The 19525-nt window shown below is 45.4% G+C and overlaps 1 protein-coding gene across 1 annotated transcript in view; it reads right to left on the bottom strand.

Annotated features, from left to right (window-relative positions):
• Positions 1–14240, bottom strand: part of calcrlb (calcitonin receptor-like b) — an 81145-nt gene extending 66905 nt beyond the window's left edge. Inside the window, exon 1 of the mRNA XM_068035587.1 lies at positions 14021–14240. The gene's annotated coding sequence lies outside the window, so the exon portion shown is untranslated. The remainder of the gene's footprint in view (positions 1–14020) is intronic.
• Positions 14241–19525: the final 5285 nt, after the last annotated feature.

Below are 19525 nucleotides of genomic sequence, written 5' to 3' on the forward strand. Positions count from 1 at the left end.
AGCTGCGGCAGGCACATCCCCCAACCACAGTGTAACATAATCACTAGCATTCTGCCCTCTCTCTTGCAGTACAAGGTGGCAAGCAATAGAAAGGAGTAGAGTAGAACCAATGGGAGACAAGGACACCTGCAACTTCTGAGCTCTATGGAGGAGATGGTTCTCTGCATCATGGGGCTGGCAGCGACAGAGCCCATGGCATCCGATATCACTGAGAACATTGAGGATGACAGTATGTTCGTGCCTTATGCCCCTTCTCAACTCCCAGCACACCCTCATCCAGCTATCTGGCATAATGCGCAAGCTGCAGATGGTGTGACTATGGACCTCTTGCTTTCCTCCCCACTCTTCTTCCCTCACCCCAACCTTCCCTTTCTGATTTCCTGCTTTCAGACACCCAAGAACTGCCACCTGCTCAGCCACAGCACACTCAGGAGGAGAAGCAAGAGAAACAGAGCAGCACTTATGAAGAAGTCCCGTCGCTTGATCTACCATTTGCAGACATCAGTTCCTATACTCACATTACACGTACCTTAGAGGCAAGTATAGAGTTAGGATCTGCACAAGTGGGCTGTAGCCAGGATGGGGGAAAGGATAGTTTGTGTGCCAGCTCACTGGAGGCCAAATTCGCTGATGAGTTCTGCTACAGGGAACTCAGATGAGGACCTCAATGGGGTGGCACAGAGGAGAACGCTAATGAAAATGCACACAGAGATGCCGGATGCATTGGCTGGCCTGCCACACAGCCTCCTGATACTGTCAAGGAGCCTGAAAGAGTCCATCTCCATTTTGACAGAGAGCATTGTGCAGAGTTTACCCTTTCTGCAATCTCTGCTCCATCTCCCTGTCATCCTGCTGACCCAGAGGCACTGCAACTGCACCCCCAAATCTATTGCAACATTTGTGTGGTCTGGTCACCAAATCCTGTGAAGATGCAGCAAAACTCCCTGTCAAATCCAGGAACTCACCACAACAGCTCCAAAAACACTCCACGGTGTTTTTTCAGAGACTTTGCAATTAGCAGAAGTTATTCTAAATTACCTTACTTGCCACTTGGATGCCTGAACCTTTTAATAATGTTAGTGCTGGGATTTTCTTGCAGCTGAACATATGTTCGTTGGTGAATGACAAGCAAATAACATTGAATGGACTTATATGGTCCAAGTTCACAAATAGAGACTGCTGGCACATGCAGGAAATGCCCACATGAGTGGCCTTCTCAAAATGGGGCACCATGCGGACTGCAACGGAAACTGCTGAAGGCACAGCCTGCCCCACTCAGAGGGCCTCTGGTTTCCGTTACACTGTCTCCAGCAGCACTATGGATCGGAATTTCATGCTCATGATGTTTTAAATAAAATCCATTTTTAAAGGGATCATTCAGGAGATATTTAAGAATAGCACACGACAAACCTTACAATACTTGCCTAAAATGGACAATCTCATCTGTAACAAAAAACAAAATTAGGAGTTCAAAATTTATTTTCAAAAAACATACCATTCTGGGACATTGCCTTCATCAAAATTCTACAACTACCACTGAAACCTAGCTTGCTTTTGCCTGTCATCAGCTTCTAGAATTCCTCCTATTTCCCTTGGCCACCACTGCTGTTGCACTAAAATACATTGCATGTTGACCTCATCCACAGTCCAGCCAGCGCATGGTAACAGGATAAAGTAAATAAATCTCTGTGAGGATGTCATAATAGAAATGATATAAATTCTCTAATAGTTGTCAAATAACTAGTCTATAACTTTTTTCTTACATGGAAAATGATTTCTGCATAATTTTGGGAGCAAGAGGGTGAAGAGCAGACATTTGTTCATTAATCGAATAGAAGGTGGAGATTATTGAGATATTGGGATCCCACTCAGTTGAGGTGATAGGGGAACAAGACATGGGAGGTTCTGCACCTACAGTTGTTTTGTGCAAAACAATGCTAGTTTTCTGAAATTCATACTTGAGAGGATCCTTCCATGAGCCGAACAGCGAGGAAACAATGGCTAGCAGGAATCTTGATGCATTTCTCTGTCTTTTTCTCCAAAGGAGCTGAAGGCAGAGAAGAAGAAGAAGAAGAAGAGAGAATTGGAATCAATGGCATGACCCTCAACAGCATGAACAGCCAGCAGAAATTCTCCCATTCTGTCATCACACGCTCAGTCACCCTTACCAGCTCAGAGACAATCACGCTGGTTGGGGAATATCAGATGAAGAGGGGAATCTGGATGTGGCATGATGCACGAAAAAGCCAGAGGAAGTGGTAGCGGTCGAGGATATCAATGTTCCTGAGCAGAGGTCAAGGAATTATTAGCCCTTAGCTGAAGAACATTTGGATGATGAAAGCAGAGGTCTCAGGAAAGAAGAATACTAGCAAAACATCAAACTCATACGAAGGTGCAGCAAAGAAAATGTACAGCAGTTGGCAGGGTTAATGGCCAAGCCCAATGCCCTCCTTTGTGGCAACATTAGGGAAGGCTTCCGAACAATTCAGAGCAGTCTCGTGCAAGTGACAGCTGCAAAAATCTCTGCTTCCAGTCCACAGAACATAGAAGCCTGGAGGCAAGTCATCACCTCAAAAGCATGATGGAGGTAGCAATATCTATTGGATTTCCAGTGTGCCATTTAGGGGAAGGTTTTCAAGATACTGGGATATTCTTTCTTTTGGATTAAGATATATTTGTATTTCCATCAGGTCTGTTCTCCTGTAGATCTGTTGGGACCAGTATGTATTTAAAGGGAAGATAGATAAATACATGCAAGGAGAAAGGAATAGAATGTTTTGCTAATAGGATTAGATGAAGTGGGGTGGGAGGAGGCTCATGTGCAGCATAGACATGGACTAGTTGGGCCGAATGGCTTTTTTCTCTGCTGTGTATTTTGTTTAATTCTATGTAATATCCTGATGCGGAGATCAGGAAAACAGGAGATGGTTCTGACATTCTACCTTCCAAAAGCACAAAAGAGTTTTCTGCTCAGTTCCCCCAAATACCTTCACTGATGGAAGAAATTCAGCAAGCTCAGGCTGTGGAGATTCCTAACCCAGAAAAGAAATCCATCATAGGTTCATCCCTTGACTCAAAGGGCTTGAGATGAGGGACACATCCATCTCAAGATATTCATAGTGATTTGGAGCAGCTGTTTGCATCTCAGATCTCAAACTTTCAAGTTACACTTAGAAGTGTTAAACTAGAAATGAGCATGGAGCAAAAAGTCACAATGGTTGTACACAGTAATTCTAAATAACTTTTTAGTTCTCAAGTTTCAGAACTCTTCCATGATTCCTGTTGTAAGAAATTTTGTTATGGTGTTCATGATTCTTCTGTTGAAAATATGAAGTTGCACAGGAAGTAAGATGTTTTTGGCCCACTGGGAACTTCAGCTTTTAACACTGAATGGCCAGTGATTGAAATTATGTGGAGAATTCTGGTTATTGCAGATGTTGAATAACTATATTTTGATCAGATGTTGCTGAAAGCCTTTCTAATAAGTCTGTCTCAGAGTTCTCTCTCAGCAGCTGTCTGTGACCCTGCTATGCCCTCCCCATGTCTAAGCTCTACTGTCCCACAGGCTCAGCTTTTGAGTCTGCTTATGCTTCAAGAATCTCAACTTCCAGGTTTTCTAAACAACAAAATTGTAAAGGACACAGGAGGTCACCAGAATTCACAAGAAATTATCAGAAATGTACTTGCGAGACCCAGCCCTATCTCGGCACCCCAATTTTCCCTTCAGCATTCCAAGGTCACCTCAATTCAAATTTGAATGTGAATTTTTGTAGCATTTTGCTGCTTCATTGATGGTCCTCCTTAATGGTGTTGATAGTCACAGTAGTATTTGATAACTCTTGTCTGAAAGAGGGCTTTGCCTTCATTCTGAAAGAGTACGGGGGGCACTGGACTGCTGAAGGATACATAAATCATGGCAGCTCCCTGCATACTGGGCACTGATATGCAGAAACCTGTAGTTGCACACGATTTGATCATTAAGGGAGTTAAATGTCTTTCATTTTACATAATGATTTAGCTTGACGTCAGTGGCTATTAAGGTCACATGAATGTATTATTTGGTTACAAGCACTCATGTAAACCCAGCAATCCTGTTCACTCAATTGCCTTTCCCCTATGTCAAATATAATGATCTGGGTTGTCTTGGAAAAAAGCAGATTAATTCCTTGTCTTGTGAATAATGGGCAGCAAACAGACTGACCTGACTGAAGTTGCTTGTTGCCACTTGGAATGAGCCTCTGGCCAAGAAACTAAGTGCAGCAATGACTTTCTGAGCCACAGTGTTCTGTTCCTTCAGGAGGTTTGCAGATTTCCCTGTAGGATGGAGCAAACCTTTACCACAGCCTCCGTACAGATAACTTCAGGGACAGCTTCAAACAATATCTTCTGTGTCTATACTCGCTGATAGCTGGGTATCTGCAGGACGATCTGTTTCTTCTGTGATGCTGCCTTATAAGCTTGGACTATCGGGTTTGCTGCTATTCTCCTGCAACCTTCTCTTTCAACTTGTACAGTATATTTTAGCCAAATTTCCCACACAAAAAATGTCTCACAATTGACTTCCAAATTATTTTGGAGCCTCCAAAATAAAGAGCAAAGCAGTTTTTTTGACAAAAGACCAATCCAAAGTAAGAACAGTATTAACCTTTAAGATCCCAGCATCAGGTTCTTCCGGCAGCTGTTAGAAGTTATCTCAGTTTTATAGTGACATATGTTAGACTGGCAGATCCTAGGGTGGAATGAATGGAAATTAGGACTGATTGTTTCATTCTGGCCTAAACTCATCATTTGCTGTTTCATTCTGGCCTAAACTCATCATTTGCATGGCTGTGTTTTAGCTAGGGCAGGCACATCTTACACGCTCCCTTAATTCCAATGAAATTTAGAACAGAAACTAAATGGGGCATAAAACCATCAGATCCAGTCTAAATTCCAGGCCCTTTTTCTGATAGGTCTGCCAGATTTACTCCCTACCAAACCATCAGAATATTGAGGCCTTGTTCTTTTTTATACATAATTAAAATATTGAAGAATAGTTTTTAGAATAAAATGTTTCCAACACAAGGTTGACGAGAAGAAGTAAATAAAAGTCAATAAGTAAAATAAACTTACATGGGATTTACGACACAGAAACAGGTCATTCAGCCCAATCAGTCTATGCCAGTGTTAATGTTCTATACAACCTCCTTTCACTCTACTTACTTCATCATGGGTAGGCAGTGGTGTAGTGGTATTATCACTGGATGAATAACCCAAAAACCCAGGTTTTTTTCCTCTGGGGAGTTGGGTTCGAATCCCACCACAGCAGAAGGTGGAATTTGAATTTAATTAATAAATCTGGAATTAAAAAGCTAGTCTAATGATGGCCATGAAACCATTGTCGATTGTTGTAAAAACCCATCTGGTTCACTAATGTCCATTCGGGAAGGAAATCTGCTGTCCTTACCTAGTCTGGCCTACATGTGACTCCAGACCCACAACAATGTGGTTCACTCTTACATGCCCTCTGAAATGGCCTAGCAAGCCACTCAGTTGTACCTAACCGCTACAAAGTGAATAAAAAGGAATGAAACCGGACGGACCACCTAGCATCGACCTAGGCACTGGAAATGACGACGGCAAACCCAGCCCTGTCGACCCTGCAAAGTCCTCCTTACTAACATCTGGGGGCTTGTGCCAAAGTTGGGAGAGCTGTCCCACAAACGAGTCAAGCAACAGCCTGACATAGTCATACTCACAGAATCATACCTCACAGACAATGTCCCAGACACTGCCATCACCATCCCTGGGTATGTCCTGTCCCACCGGCAGGACAGACACACCAGAGGTGGTGGTACAGTGGTGTACAGTAGGGAGGAAGTTGCCCTGGGAGTCCTCAACATCGACTATGGACCCCATGAAGTCTCATGGCATCAGGTCAAACATGGGCAAGGTAACCTCCTACTGATTACCACCTACCGCCCTTCCTCAGCTGATGACTCAGTACTCCTCCATGTTGAACAGCACTTGGAAGAAGCACTGAGGGTGGCAAGGGCACAAAATGTACTCTGGGTGTGGGACTTCAATGTCCATCACAAGAGTGGCTCGGTAGCACCACTACTGACCGAGCTGGCCGAGTCCTAAAGGACATAGCTGCTAGACTGGGTCTGCGGCAGGTGGTGGGGAAACCAACACGAGGGAAAAACATACTTGACCTCATCCTCACCAATCTGCCTGCCACAAATGCATCTGTCCATGACAGTATTGGTAGGAGTGACCACCGCACAGTCCTTGTGGAGACGAAGTCCCGCCTTCACATTGAGGATACCGTCCATCGTGTTGTGTGACACTATCACTGTGCTAAATGGGATACATTTCGAACAGATCTAGCAATGCAAAACTGGGCATCCATGAGGCGCTGTGGGCCATCAGCAGCAGCAGAATTGTACTTAACCACAATCTGTAACGTCATGGTGTGGCATATCCCCCACTCTACCGTTACTATCAAGACAGGAGACCAACCCTGGTTCAATGAAGAGTGCAGGAGGGCATGCCAGGAACAGCACCAGGCATACCTCAAAATGAGGTGTCAACCTGGTGAAGCTACAACCCAGGACTACTTGCAGGCCAAACTGCATAAGCAGCATGCGATAGACAGAGCTAAGCGATCCCATAGCCAACGGATCAGATCTAAGCTCTGCAGTCCTGCCACAACCAGCCGTGAATGGTGGTGGACAATTAAACAACTAACTGGAGGAGGTGGCTCCACAAATATCCCCATTCTCAATGATGGGGGAGCCCAGCACATCAGTGCGAAAGATAAGGCTGAAGTATTTGCAACAATCTTCAGCCAGAAGTGCCGAGTTGATGATCCATCTCGGCCTCCTCCTGAAGTCCCCAGCATCACAGATGCCAGACTTCAGCCAATTCGATTCACTCCGCGTGATATCAAGAAACGAAAGAAGGCACTGGATACTGCAAAAGCTATGGGCCCTGACAATATTCCGGCAATAGTACTGAAGACCTGTGCTCCAGAACCTGCCGCGCCCCTAGCCAAGCTGTTCCAGTACAGCTACAACACTGGCATCTACCCTGCAATGTGGAAAATTGCCCAGGTATGTCCTGTACACAAAGAGCAGGACAAGTCCAACCCAACCAATTACCGCCCCATCTGCCTACTCTCAATCATCAGTAAAGTGATGGAAGGTGTCATCAACAGTGCCATCAAGCAGCACTTGCTTAGCAATAACCTGCTCAGTGACGCTCAGTTTGGGTTCCGCCAGGGCCACTTAGCTCCTGACCTCATTACAGCCTCGGTCCAAACATGGACAAAAGAGCTGAACTCAAGAGGTGAGGTGAGAGTGACTGCCCTTGACATCAAGGCAGCATTTGACTGAGTATGGCATCAAGGAGCCTGAGCAAAACTGAGGTCAATGGGAATTGGGGGGAAAACCCTCCGGTGGCTGGAGTCATACCTAGCGCAAAGGAAGATGGTTGTGGTTGTTGGAGGTCAATCATCTGAGCTCCAGGACATCATTGCAGGAGTTCCTCAGGGTAGTGTCCTAGACCCAACCATCTTCAGCTGCTTCATAAATGACCTTCCTTCAATCATAAGGTCAGAAGTGGGGATGTTCGCTGATGATTGCACAATGTTCAGCACCATTCGTGACTCCTCAGATACTGAAGCAGTCCGTGTAGAAATGCAGCAAGACGTGGACAATATCCAGGCTTGGGCTGATAAGTGACAAGTAACATTCGCGCCACACAAGTGCCAGGCAATGACCATCTCCAACAAGAGAGAATCTAACCATCTCCCCTTGACATTCAACAGCATTACCATCGCTGAATCCCTCACTATCAACATCCTAGGGGCTACCATTGACCAGAAACTGAAGTGGAGTAGCCATATAAATACCGTGGCTAAAAGAGCAGGTCAGAGGCTCGGAATCCTGAGGCAAGTAACTCACCTCCTGACTCCCCAAAGCCTGTCCACCATCTGTAAGGCACAAGTCAGGAGCGTGATGGAATACTCTCCACTTGCCTGGATGGGTGCAGCTCCAACAACACTCAAGAAGCTCGGCACCATCCAGGACAAAGCAGCCCGCTTGATTGGCACCCCATCTACAAACATTCATTCCCTCCACCACCGACGCACAGTGGCAGCAGTGTGTACCATCTACAAGATGCACTGCAGCAATTCACCAAGGCTACCAACTAGAAGGACAAGGGCAGCAAATACATGGGAACACCACCACCTGCAAGTTCCCCTCCAAGTCACACACCATCTTGACTTGGAACTATATTGCCGTTCCTTCACTGTCACTGGGTCAAAATCCTGGAACTCCCTTCCTAACAGCACTGTGGGTGTACCTACCCCACATGGACTGCAGCGGTTCAAGAGCGCAGCTCACCACCACCTTCTCAAGGGCAATTAGGGATGGGCAATAAATGCTGACCTGGCCGGCGACGCCCACATCCCATGAATGAATAAAAAAAAATCTCAGTTTATCATCCTATTATTTGTCTGTTCTCCAAGACTAGGCATTCAGTACAATACTGAGACCTTCTGAGCTGTCATCTCTGGACTATAAAAATCCTATACAGAATAAAGGCATTCAGCCCCCTTTCCCAAACTATAATTCCCAATTCATAAATGTGGGCTTTGTGTTTTTTTTTTGTTCATTTGTTACCTTCTCATATCTTCACTGCTATGATGTACTTCAGCAAAAGAAAAACTTTAAAACACAACCAAAGAAGAGGTAAGCAAATTATTTGGAATTGTAAGCTTGCGATGAACAGTCTCCAGTCCTACCATTGGACAATAATGATTTGGGAGATTTCTGCATTAAAATGTTTTAACTGGACAGTCAATTGAATTCAAAGTGTTGTATCTTCAAAAGAAGTGACTAGGCCTTCCATACTTTTAATGAGCCACCTAGCCTGACTGTCTTCAGAAGCTATTCAAGTCTAAGTTTACCGGCTGAGAATCTTCTACCTGAAATACTTATATGTGAGTCTGTCGTCTGGGGAAAGTAAACAAAGTCAATGGACAGAGCTTTCCACTTCTACACTTATCACCCTCGGGCTATATCGAATGCAAAACCACTGGTGGTATGCTTGAGAGGACCTAACCTTCATTTATATTTTGTTGGGACCCCAATGAGCCTAGCATATAGCGGATGTACAGGTTCTGAGCACAGACACTTCCTGGACTTAATGTTACGTGCTATGTACACAGGGTACTTGACAGACCGCAGGTTTCAGCATCCCATAATGTGAAGAGCAGGTGGTCAATGCACAGCAACACTACGGGCACTGAAGATCATTCTATTGTAAGGAGTAATTGTTGTCCTGTGGTTTACTTTCCAAATTAAACATGGGGTTGCAGGTAACAAATATAGAAAATGTTGGAACACCCTGCAGGTCAGGCAGCATCTATAAAGAAAGAAGAAATATTGACTTTTCAGGATTGCCCTGGGTAAGGGTGCGGGTTCCAGTTCATAGCAGACTTGATGTGTACATGGAATTGCCTTTTGGTCATAAGCACAGTCAAAGCATTGTGTGAATGCCTGAACTACAACCGCCACATTAAGCTTGAATTTGTCTTCAAATCAGTATAGTGCTCATGTCATATTTTGCCTATATAAATATTATTGCCAGCCATGTTTAATGTGACTCTTTATGTGATTTTTGTTTGAAGAAAGAAATTCCCACTAACAATATAGATCAGCTGACAGAGTTAGGAACTGTGTTATTACTCGTGGAGCTTTGGTTAGTCTCACATTGGAGCTAAAAAAAAACAACAGCTTCTTATTATCATCTCACCAAATTCATTATGAGAACAACTAGGGCCCTGTCATGTTTGGCATTTTTTGATCAATTTTGCCACAGGAAAGATCTGGAATAAAAGATTTGTGTTTGAAGGATGTGTTTTAAAGCAAATAGCAAATTGTACTCACAGAAGTTTTAAAATGGAAATACATTGAAATTAAAGGTAGATAATCAATAATGAAATAAAAACAAGAAATGCTGGAAATACTCAGCAGGTCTGGCAACTTCTGTGGAGAGAGAAGCAGAGTTAACATTTCAGGTCAGTGACCCTTCACCAGACCTGCTGAGTGGTTCCAGCATTTCTTGTTTTTATTTCAGATTTCCAGCATCCGCAGTATTTTGCTTTTATTTTAGAATGCAGGAAGGCAGTTATTCAGTTATTTTGTTTAAGTCAGGCAGATGACACAATGAGGTGGAGAAGTATAGCACTTCAGTAATTTGCATTATTAAACAAAGCCATGTTGACTGTTTGAGTGAAGTGAGTCCAATTATAAATATTGCTTGATATTTTTTGCATCAATGCAGGCTATGAAATAAAGCAACCTAACAACCTGTACTCGGCCTTGTCTTACCAGGTATTTTGCTCGTCCACAATTGAAAAATTGGAGAGGTTGAAGGGACATGTGCGAAAGATATGAATATCTGGTTCAGATCATATGGCCATAGTATTGTTACATCCCTGCGTTATGATATGATATAATTACATATTAGGCAATGCAGATTACCCCAGCACATAAGGCTCATGTGATCTGCTTACAAAAGAAATTGATGCCACTAAACCCTCAAAAATATCTGAGATACGATTCTAAACTTGTAAGAGACCCCAGAACACTGGGACTCAAGGCAGACTGAGGCTTTGAAACTAAATGCAGTGAAGGATCAAAAGAGAGAGATAAATGTTGCAAATCTGAAATAAAAACAGAAAACTGTTCTGGTGAATGATTAATATATTATTCTATATTCATCTTCCATATGCTTACTGACCAGTTGAAGATTCCAGCATTTTTAGCTTTTAAGAGCAGAAAAGTTCTTCCATCCTTAGCCCAAAGGGGGAGAAATTGGTTTCCAAATTGGCAGCTGGTGTCTATCAAATGTCCAGGGCGCTCACCTAAAACTGTCGTTAGGCCCCTTGAATATGCTAATCAGGATCTTAATGCCTGTTGTAAGATCCTGCGACCAAATTTGGCATAGGTGAGTGGCACAAGCATTGTGCATGTTCCACTCAGTTTTTCTGGGTCAACCGCAGCTTAACCAGCGGTTCCTAAAGTGATGGCTGGAGGCTGCTGATGAACAAGTAAGTTAACAGTTTTTAACTTATTTTTATGTGGAGCCAGGAAGAGCAGGAATGCTTCTCATGGCTCTACACAAACAACATGGGTCACTGCTGGCCCAGGCTTACCTCGCTTTCCCATTCTTCTACACCCCCTCAGGCCTTACCTGCAGGATGCGCGATTAGCATACTCAGCTCACCAGTTTTATGGAGATAAAGGCCTGGGGCTCAACAAGCAGAAAATGTCAGACCAACATCCTCGGATGTGCATTTCAGGTGCAATGCCTGTTTTGCACTAGTCTCTGTCTCTACACCAACTTCTCCCCCACAATGCTTTAACAAGAGAGTAATTTTTTGTAATCTGTCATATTGGCATTTTTAAACTGGATACTTTATTTTCAAACTCTTTTACCCAGTTTTTGTGTTTTTAAATAGCTTATCAAGAGGTTTAAATTCCATGAATTGATTGTACTGTTTGCCTGGGACCCCCTCCCAACCCCTTTGGGCAGAATCCCATTCCAATGCTCTCCTGGCCAACTTCCCATTCTCCACCCTCAAAAATTAGACTCATTTAAAAATCTGCTGTCCATATCCTAGCCCACATCAAGTCCCGCCCATCCACTACCCTTGTCCTTTAAAATGCACATTGGCTACTGATCCCCCAATGTCTCCAATTTAAAATTCTCATTCTCATGCTGAAGCCCTTTCATAGCCTCACCCCTCCATATCTTGTAACCTCCCCTGGCAATACAAACTCCCCCATCCCCACTGAATTCTCTGTTCCTCTGACTCTGATCTTCTGTGCATCCCTCCCCATTTCCTCCATCTCTTTACTCCACCATGCCTTCAGCCACGGAGGCTCCATGTTCTGGAACTGCCTCCCAAATCCCTACTCCTTCTTTAAGACCTCGCTTAAAACCCAACTGTTCAACTGGCCTTTTGGCCACACCTCTTGATTTCTTCCTTGGTTTGGCATTCATTTTTCTTTCCCTACACCTCCATGAAGTGCCTCAAGACACTTCTATATCAAAGGCACTCTACAAATGCAAGTTGTTGATCTTGATTATATTTTTTGCTAACTTCCCTGTGCCTCCCTTAGCAAACTGCATATATATATATATCAAGTACACACACACAGACACCAGTTTGCAAATTGTAAATAAAATTGTAAAATAAAAATCTTAGTCAAATGAACACACTGCCTGCAGGCAGCCATGGCATTGAGATAAATAATATCAGGGGACATAAACTTATTTTAATCATATCAAAATATATGTTATCTCTTTAAACAAGTAGGAATTCACATCTTGAAGGTATAGTTATGTTATAACAGCCAGAATCGGTATGCCAGCATTAGGAATAAACCCTGACTTAGTGCGGTTATAGTGACCACTCACAGGAATTGGCGAGTCTCTATTTCAAAACTGCTAGAGCCTATGAAAACACTCCTGCCGAATAGATATGTAATAATGACCTGGTGTTACTCTACTGATAGACTTCAGATACTTTAGATGCCATGTTAATGAACGAAATACAGTTTTTAAAAATGTCGATGGTATTTACCATAAAACAAACCTGGCAGTGCCCCCTCGAGGCAGAAGCTCGTACTACAACATCTGACTGATCCCACGCAAGACGGCTACTTACTTCGCTCATCTGAAAGTCAACATTTGCTTCTATTGCAAGGCATTCCAGGATGCTTTGCACAGCACATTCTGCAAGTCCCTCAATTTTCTTCCTGCAAAAACTAATGGCTTTGAGCATAAGAAATAACTCTTTGCAATTGGTGTGACATTGTTTTCCCTTATCGTAAACTTAATCTCCGTTGTTACTCTAGTCATGTAACAACGAAATTCAGCGTACCATAAGATTAATGCTTTCCAAAACATTATTATATTAAATACAATAAATTCAGGTTAGCAAATGTTCAAATCTGATTGTCAACATTGCCGAATGATTGTAGACAAGTATTTAACTCCGACACTGCAGAGTGTTATCCCTGTGCAATGATCCCTCTCCTCTTCCCCGCTTTTACTGTCTTCTATTCTGTTTGGTCGGCACTTAATAACTTAATTTCATCCGCGGGGTCAAATGAATGTTGGCTGGTAACGCATTCATAGCGAGATGCCACCGACTGCATACATATAGATCAAACTATTTGCTCATTCTTGACTGTAAGTTCATGCTTTTAACTTTGGTAGAAGGCGAAACTGGACGTGATTAATTTATCCATTTTAAAAATAAATATATTGATATTTAATGCAACGAAAAGGTGACAAAGAATGTTATGATTGCATATTCTGCTAACCGCAATTAACCGTACAGTGTACCTCGGATAAGCAGATGCTTACAATATATTTACAGAGATTATAGTTTATACTTCACCATAGGATTAAATTAGTTAATGTTTTGAAGATGGGTCATTCGTTAGCTGCGTTAGTGTTTTTTTTTCGTAATGACTGGTTGTACTGATAGTGTGGGAGTTCCATGTTGTATGGTATATGCTGAGAAAGTCTTATTCTGCCGTAACAGAGGGACACGAGGTCTGGGGTCTAAAATAGAAAGGTATGTTACAACCTCAGCCGCCAGTCCCGCTTCCAAGAGTTAACCTTAGCCGTCTACAGCAAATGAAAAAAAACACACACACATTTTCCCCCGAAAACCTAATAAAACATGTAAAAGCTATAATATTCCTCCCCTCAAATTAAACTCCACTGGTAAGGAAGCAGTTTGTTGATAGACCGAATGTGGGGTATGAAAACACGACTTACGTGCTTACACAGGGGACTGCAGTTATTTTTACAGATGCTAATTCCGCTGTGGAACATTAGCCAACATGCTCTGTATAATATATCAGGAGATGGCTTTCGTGGGAGATTTTTGTGCTCCGGATAAATCTGGTGTTAGGTGACAGAACAAACAAGAGTGTGTTCTACTTACAAACCAGAGCTGGACTGAGGTTCCAGTCAAATAGTCCTCAGGGATGGGGGGGAGTCTCTGTGCGCCTCACCAAGCTGCCAATAGTTCGTCCTTCTGTGTGGGATGTGGAAAGTGAGGGGATAATCCAGCTCAAGGGCTGCCTGTCACCGTGCCGTACAGTCCCAGAGTGTAGAAGCTCCTCTCGGGCTGTCTGCTTTAAGTTTAGTGCTGGAAACGCTGACAGGGAGTGAGCAATCAGGATAAGAGCATCATCATTATCAGGAAAGCCTCCAGCTTCCTGTTACATCACTCTCACCCCGCCTTCAGCTCGCTATCAGTCCCAGGAACTGAGACCCAAGCTTTACTCAGTCGCCCCTCTGCGTATCTACATGTAACCTCCAGCCCCTGCGCTCCCTCTGAAAACTGGCACTGGTATTGTCATATTCAATCAGGGCAAAGCAGACTGTGCGGGCATCATTTACTCCGATTTCAGCTCAGCACAACTATAGATTCAGACCAATAAACTTTACCGAAACACAACTGTTATTGAAAGGAAAGGCTTTAACCACAAGATCGGATTTAAGGTCATGCTCCCTTGTCAAACACACGCACTAGGAAAATGTTGGGATACGGACAGAGGACATAACCCGATAGTAGGGGTCGCTGAAAATCGCCATCATTGCCATCGGCAGGAAATATATAACATACAAAAACTATCAATCATCCTAAACAACATATTGGCTTAAACAAAGTATAAATATAAGAGGCAAGTGAAATTGGCTGAAAGGTGAAAACGATTAGTTTGGGAGGGTAGTCAACCTATTTTCCTCTTTTCCAGCTTTTTAAAAGAAGGCTGTTGAAGCCTCCCAGTTGGCTCGGAAGACCACGTCAGTCCGAAAGAAAAGTGATAGATTTGGGCATTGCGTGATTCCTATATAGAGCAAGCGTGCGCAATGGTGCCTATCTTAGTCTCCATCTCCCTCAGGGTCCTTCTCTCCCAGTGACCAACTCTCCAGGTGTCCATCTGATCTCCATCTCTCCTGATCTCCATTTCTCAGAGTGTCTCTCCCTCCCGGTGTCCATCTCTCCTGAGTTTTATGTCTCTCTACATTCTGTTCTCCGGGTGTCCAAACTTCCGAGTGCCCATCTCTACTGATGCCCATCTCTCCCTGTGTCCCTCTTTCTAGTGTCCATCACTCCGAGCGTCCATCTCTCCTGATGTCAATCACTTCCAGTGTCCAACATTCCCAGTGTCCACCTCTCTCAGTGTTATACTCTCACAGTGTCCATCTCTCCCAGAGTACATCTCTCCCTTGAGCATTTTTCCCAGTGTCCATCACATGCAGTGTGCCTCTCTCCTGGTATCCATCTCTCCCAATGACCACCTCTCCTGGTGTCCATCTCTCCAAGTATCCATCACTCCAGGTGACCAGCACTCCTGATGTCCCTCTCACCCAGTGTCCATCTCTCCCAGTGTGCTTCTCGGGTGTTCTTCACCTCTCCTGGTGTCCATTTCTGCTGGTGTTCACCTCTCCTGGTGTCCACCACTCCAGGTGTTCTTTCTCCTGAAGTCCGTCTCTCTCAATGTTGATCTCCCAGAATTTCCATCTCTCCTGGTATCAATTTCTCCCAGTGTCCCTCTGTCTTGGTATCTGCCTCCCATGGTGTCCATCTCTTCCAGTGCCCATCGCTCCCAGTGTCCATTTCTCCTGGTGTCCATCTCCCCTTATGCCCAAGTCTCCATCGGTATCCAACTCTACCGCTGTCTATCTCTGCCAGTGTCCATCTCTTCTGGTGTCCATCTCTCCCAGTCTCCACCTTTGCTGGTGTCCATCTAATCTCCATCTCTCCTGGACTTCATCTCTCAAAGTGTCCATCTCCCCCAGATGCCAATCTCTCCCAGTGTCCAATCTTTCCCAGTGTCCATTTCTCCCAGTGACCATCTCTTGCAGATCCCTCTCTCCTGGTATTAATCTCTCCTGGTGTTCATCTCTCCTGGTATCCATCTCACCCCATGTCCATCATTCCCAGTGCCTATCTCTCCCAGTGCCCATCTCTCCCAGTGCCCATGTCCCTCAATATCCATCTCCCCCGTATCCATCTATCCTGTTGTCCATCTCTCCCAGTGTTCATCCCTCTGAGTGTCCATCTCTCCTGGTGCCCCTCTCTCCTTCTATCCATCTCCACTGCCATCCATCTCTCCCAGCTGTCCATCTTCCTAGTTCCAACTCTCCCAGTGTCCATCGCTCCCAGTGTCCATCACTTCCAGTTTCCATCTCTCCCTCTGTGCACCTATCCTGATGTCCATCTCTTCTGGTGTCCATCTCTCCCAGTCTCCATTTCTCCCGGTGCCCATTTCTGCCAGTATCCATCTCTTCCAGTGTCCACTTCTCCTGGTGTCAATCTCTCCTGGTGTCCATTTCCCCTTACGGCCATGTACCCTGGTGTCCATCTCTCCCAGTTTCCATCTCACCTGGTGCCCATGTTCTCTGGGGTTCATCTCCCCCATTCTCCAATTCTCCTGGTATCCATCTCTCCTTGTGGGCATTGCTTCCAGTGTCCATCTCCCCTGGTGTCCATCTATCCTGTTGTCCATCTCTCCCAGTGTACAGCTCACCTGGCATCACTCTCTGTTCCTGTCCCTCTCTCCCAGTGTCTATCTTTGAAGGTGTCACTGACCCGAAACACAGATGCTGCCAAACCTGCTGAGTATTCCCAGCATTTCTTGTTTTTATTATTATTATTATCCCTCTCTCCCAGTGTTCATCTCTCCTGAGTTTCATGTCCCCTACATCCTTCTCTCCCAGTGTCCAATATTCCGAGTGTCCATCTCACCTAGTCTCCACCTCTCCCAGTGTCCCTTACTCCTGGTATCCATCTCTGCCAGGGTACATCTTCCCCATGTCCATTTCTGCAAGTGTCCATCACTCCCAGTGTCCAACTCTGCTGCTGTCAATCTCTTCTGTTGTCCACCTCCCCTCATGTCCATCACTCCTGGAGTCCATTTCTCCTGGCCCCATCGCTGCTGGTGCTCATTTCTCACAGCATCCATCTCTCCCAGTGGACACCTCTCCTGCTGTCCATCTCTCCAGTGTTCATTTCTCCTGGTGTCCATCTCTCCTGCTGTCCATCTCTCCTGGTGTCCATCTCTCCTGGTGTGCACCTCTATTGCTGCCCATATCTCCCAGTGTCCATCTCTCCCAGTGTCCATCTCTCCCAGTGTCCATCTCTCCTGGTGTGCATCTCTCCTGCTGCCCATATCTCCCAGTGTCGATCTCTCCCGGTGTCTATCTCTGCTGGTGTCCATCTCCCCTGCTCTCCACCTCTCCTTATGTACATCTCGCCCAGTGCCCATCTCCCACAGTGTCCTTATCCCCTGGTGTCCATCTTTCCTGGTGATCATACCTCCATTGCCCATCCTCCCTGTTTCCATCACTCTCAGTCTCCATTGCTCCTGATGTCCCTCTGTCCTGGTTCCCAACTCTCCCAGTGTCCATTCCTTCCGGTGTCCACCTTTCCAGCATCCGTCTCTCCTAGTTTTCATCTTTCCTCATGTCCAGCTCCCCTTATATCCATGTTCCCTTATATCCATGTTCCCTGGTGTCCATCTCTCCCAGTCTCCAATTCTCCTGGTATCCATCTGTCCTCGTGGCCATCGTTCCAGTGTCCAGCTCCCTTGGTGTTCATCTACCCCGGTGTCCATCTTTCCAAGTGTCGTTCTCTCCTGTTGTCCATCTCTCCCAGTGTCCATCTCTCCCTGGTTTCCAAAACTCCCAGTATCCCTCTCTCCTGCTGTCCATCTCGCCCAGTGTCCATCTCTCCCATCATCCATAATTCCCAATGTCCATCTCTCCCAGTGTCCATCTCTCCCACTGTCCATCTCTCCTGGTGTCCAGGACTCCTGGTGTCCATCTCTTGTTGTCTCCATCCCTCCCAGTCTCCATCTCAGCTGGTGCCCATCTAGCCACATGCCCATCTCCCTTGTTGTCAATCTCTCTGGATGTCCATCTCTTCTAATGTCCATATCTCCAGGTATCCATGTCCCCAGTGTCTATCACTCCTGAAGTCCACCTCTCCTAGACTCCATCCCTCTCAGTGTCCATCTCTTCCAATGTCCATCTCTCCCAGTGTCCATCTCTACAATTGTACATCTCTCTTGGGTTCCATCTCTCCTGATGTTTATCTCTCCTGATGTCCATCTTTCCTGGGGTTGATCTCAGCCAATGTCCATCTGCCCCCGTGTCCATCTCACTCAGTGTCCATCTCTCTTGGGTTTCATCTCTCCTGGTATGCATCTGTCCTGCTGTCCATATCTTCCAGTGTCCATCTCTCCTGTTGTCTATCTGCTGGAATTCATCTCTCCTGCTCCCCACCTCTCCTAGTATCCATCTGTCCCATTGTCCATCTCCCACAGTGTCCATTTCTACTGGTGTCCATCTCTCCCAGTCTCCATTTCTCCTGGTGCCCGTGTCTCACAGTGGCCATCTCTCCCAGAGCCCATTTCTCCCCGTATCCATCTCTCCCAGTGTCCACTCCTCCAGGTGTCGATCTCTCCTGGTGTCCATTTCCCCTTAAGGCATGTATCCTGGTGTCCACCTCTCCCAGTCTCCAATTCTCCTGGTGTCCATCTCTCCTGGTATCCATCTCTCCTTGTGGCCATTGCTTCCAGCATCCATCTCCCCTGGTGTCCATCTATCCCACTGTCCATCTCCCCTGGTGTCCATCTATCCTACTGTCCATCTCTCCTGGTGTCCATCTCTCCAAGTGTCCATCTCCCTTGGTGCCCATCTATCCCGGTGTCCATCTATCCCAGTGCACATCTCATCCGGTATCACTCTCTGCATCTGGCCATCTCTCCCAGTGTCTATCTCTGAAGATGTCCATCTGCCCTGGTGTCCATCTCTTTTTATGTCCACCTCTCCTGGTGTTCATCTCTCACAGTGCCCATCCCTCCTGGTGTTCATCTCTCCTGATGTTCACCTCTCCTGATGACCATCTCTCCAGTGTCAATCTCTCCTGGTGTCCATCTCTTACAGTGACCATCTCTCCCAGTGTTCATCTTTCCTGATGACCATCTCTCCAGTGTCCATCTTTCCTGGTGTCCATCTCTTACAGTGTCCTCCTCCCCTGGTGTCCATCTCTCCTGGAGTCTATCTCTGCTAGTGGCCACTTCTCCTGGTGCCTATTTCTCTCCGTCTCCATTTCTCCTGGTGTGCATCTCCCCTTAAGCCCATCTCTGCTAGTGCCCATCTGTCCCAGCATCCATCTCTCCCAGTATCCATTTCTCTTGCTGTCTTTCTCTTCCAGTGTCCTTCTCACATAGTATCCATGTTTCTCAGTGTCCATTTCTCCCAGTATCTCTCCACTTCTCCTGATGTCAACCTCCCTTGGTGTCCATCCACCTTATGTTCATGTTCCCTGGTCTCCATCTATCCTGGTGTCCAACTCTCCTGCTGTCTCTCTCTCCTGATATCCATCTCTGTCAGTGTCTGCTGTAATGGTCTCCCTCTCCAATGGTGTCCTTCA

This window comes from Heterodontus francisci, chromosome 7 (genome assembly GCF_036365525.1).
Source record: "Heterodontus francisci isolate sHetFra1 chromosome 7, sHetFra1.hap1, whole genome shotgun sequence".
Lineage (NCBI taxonomy): Eukaryota > Metazoa > Chordata > Chondrichthyes > Heterodontiformes > Heterodontidae > Heterodontus > Heterodontus francisci.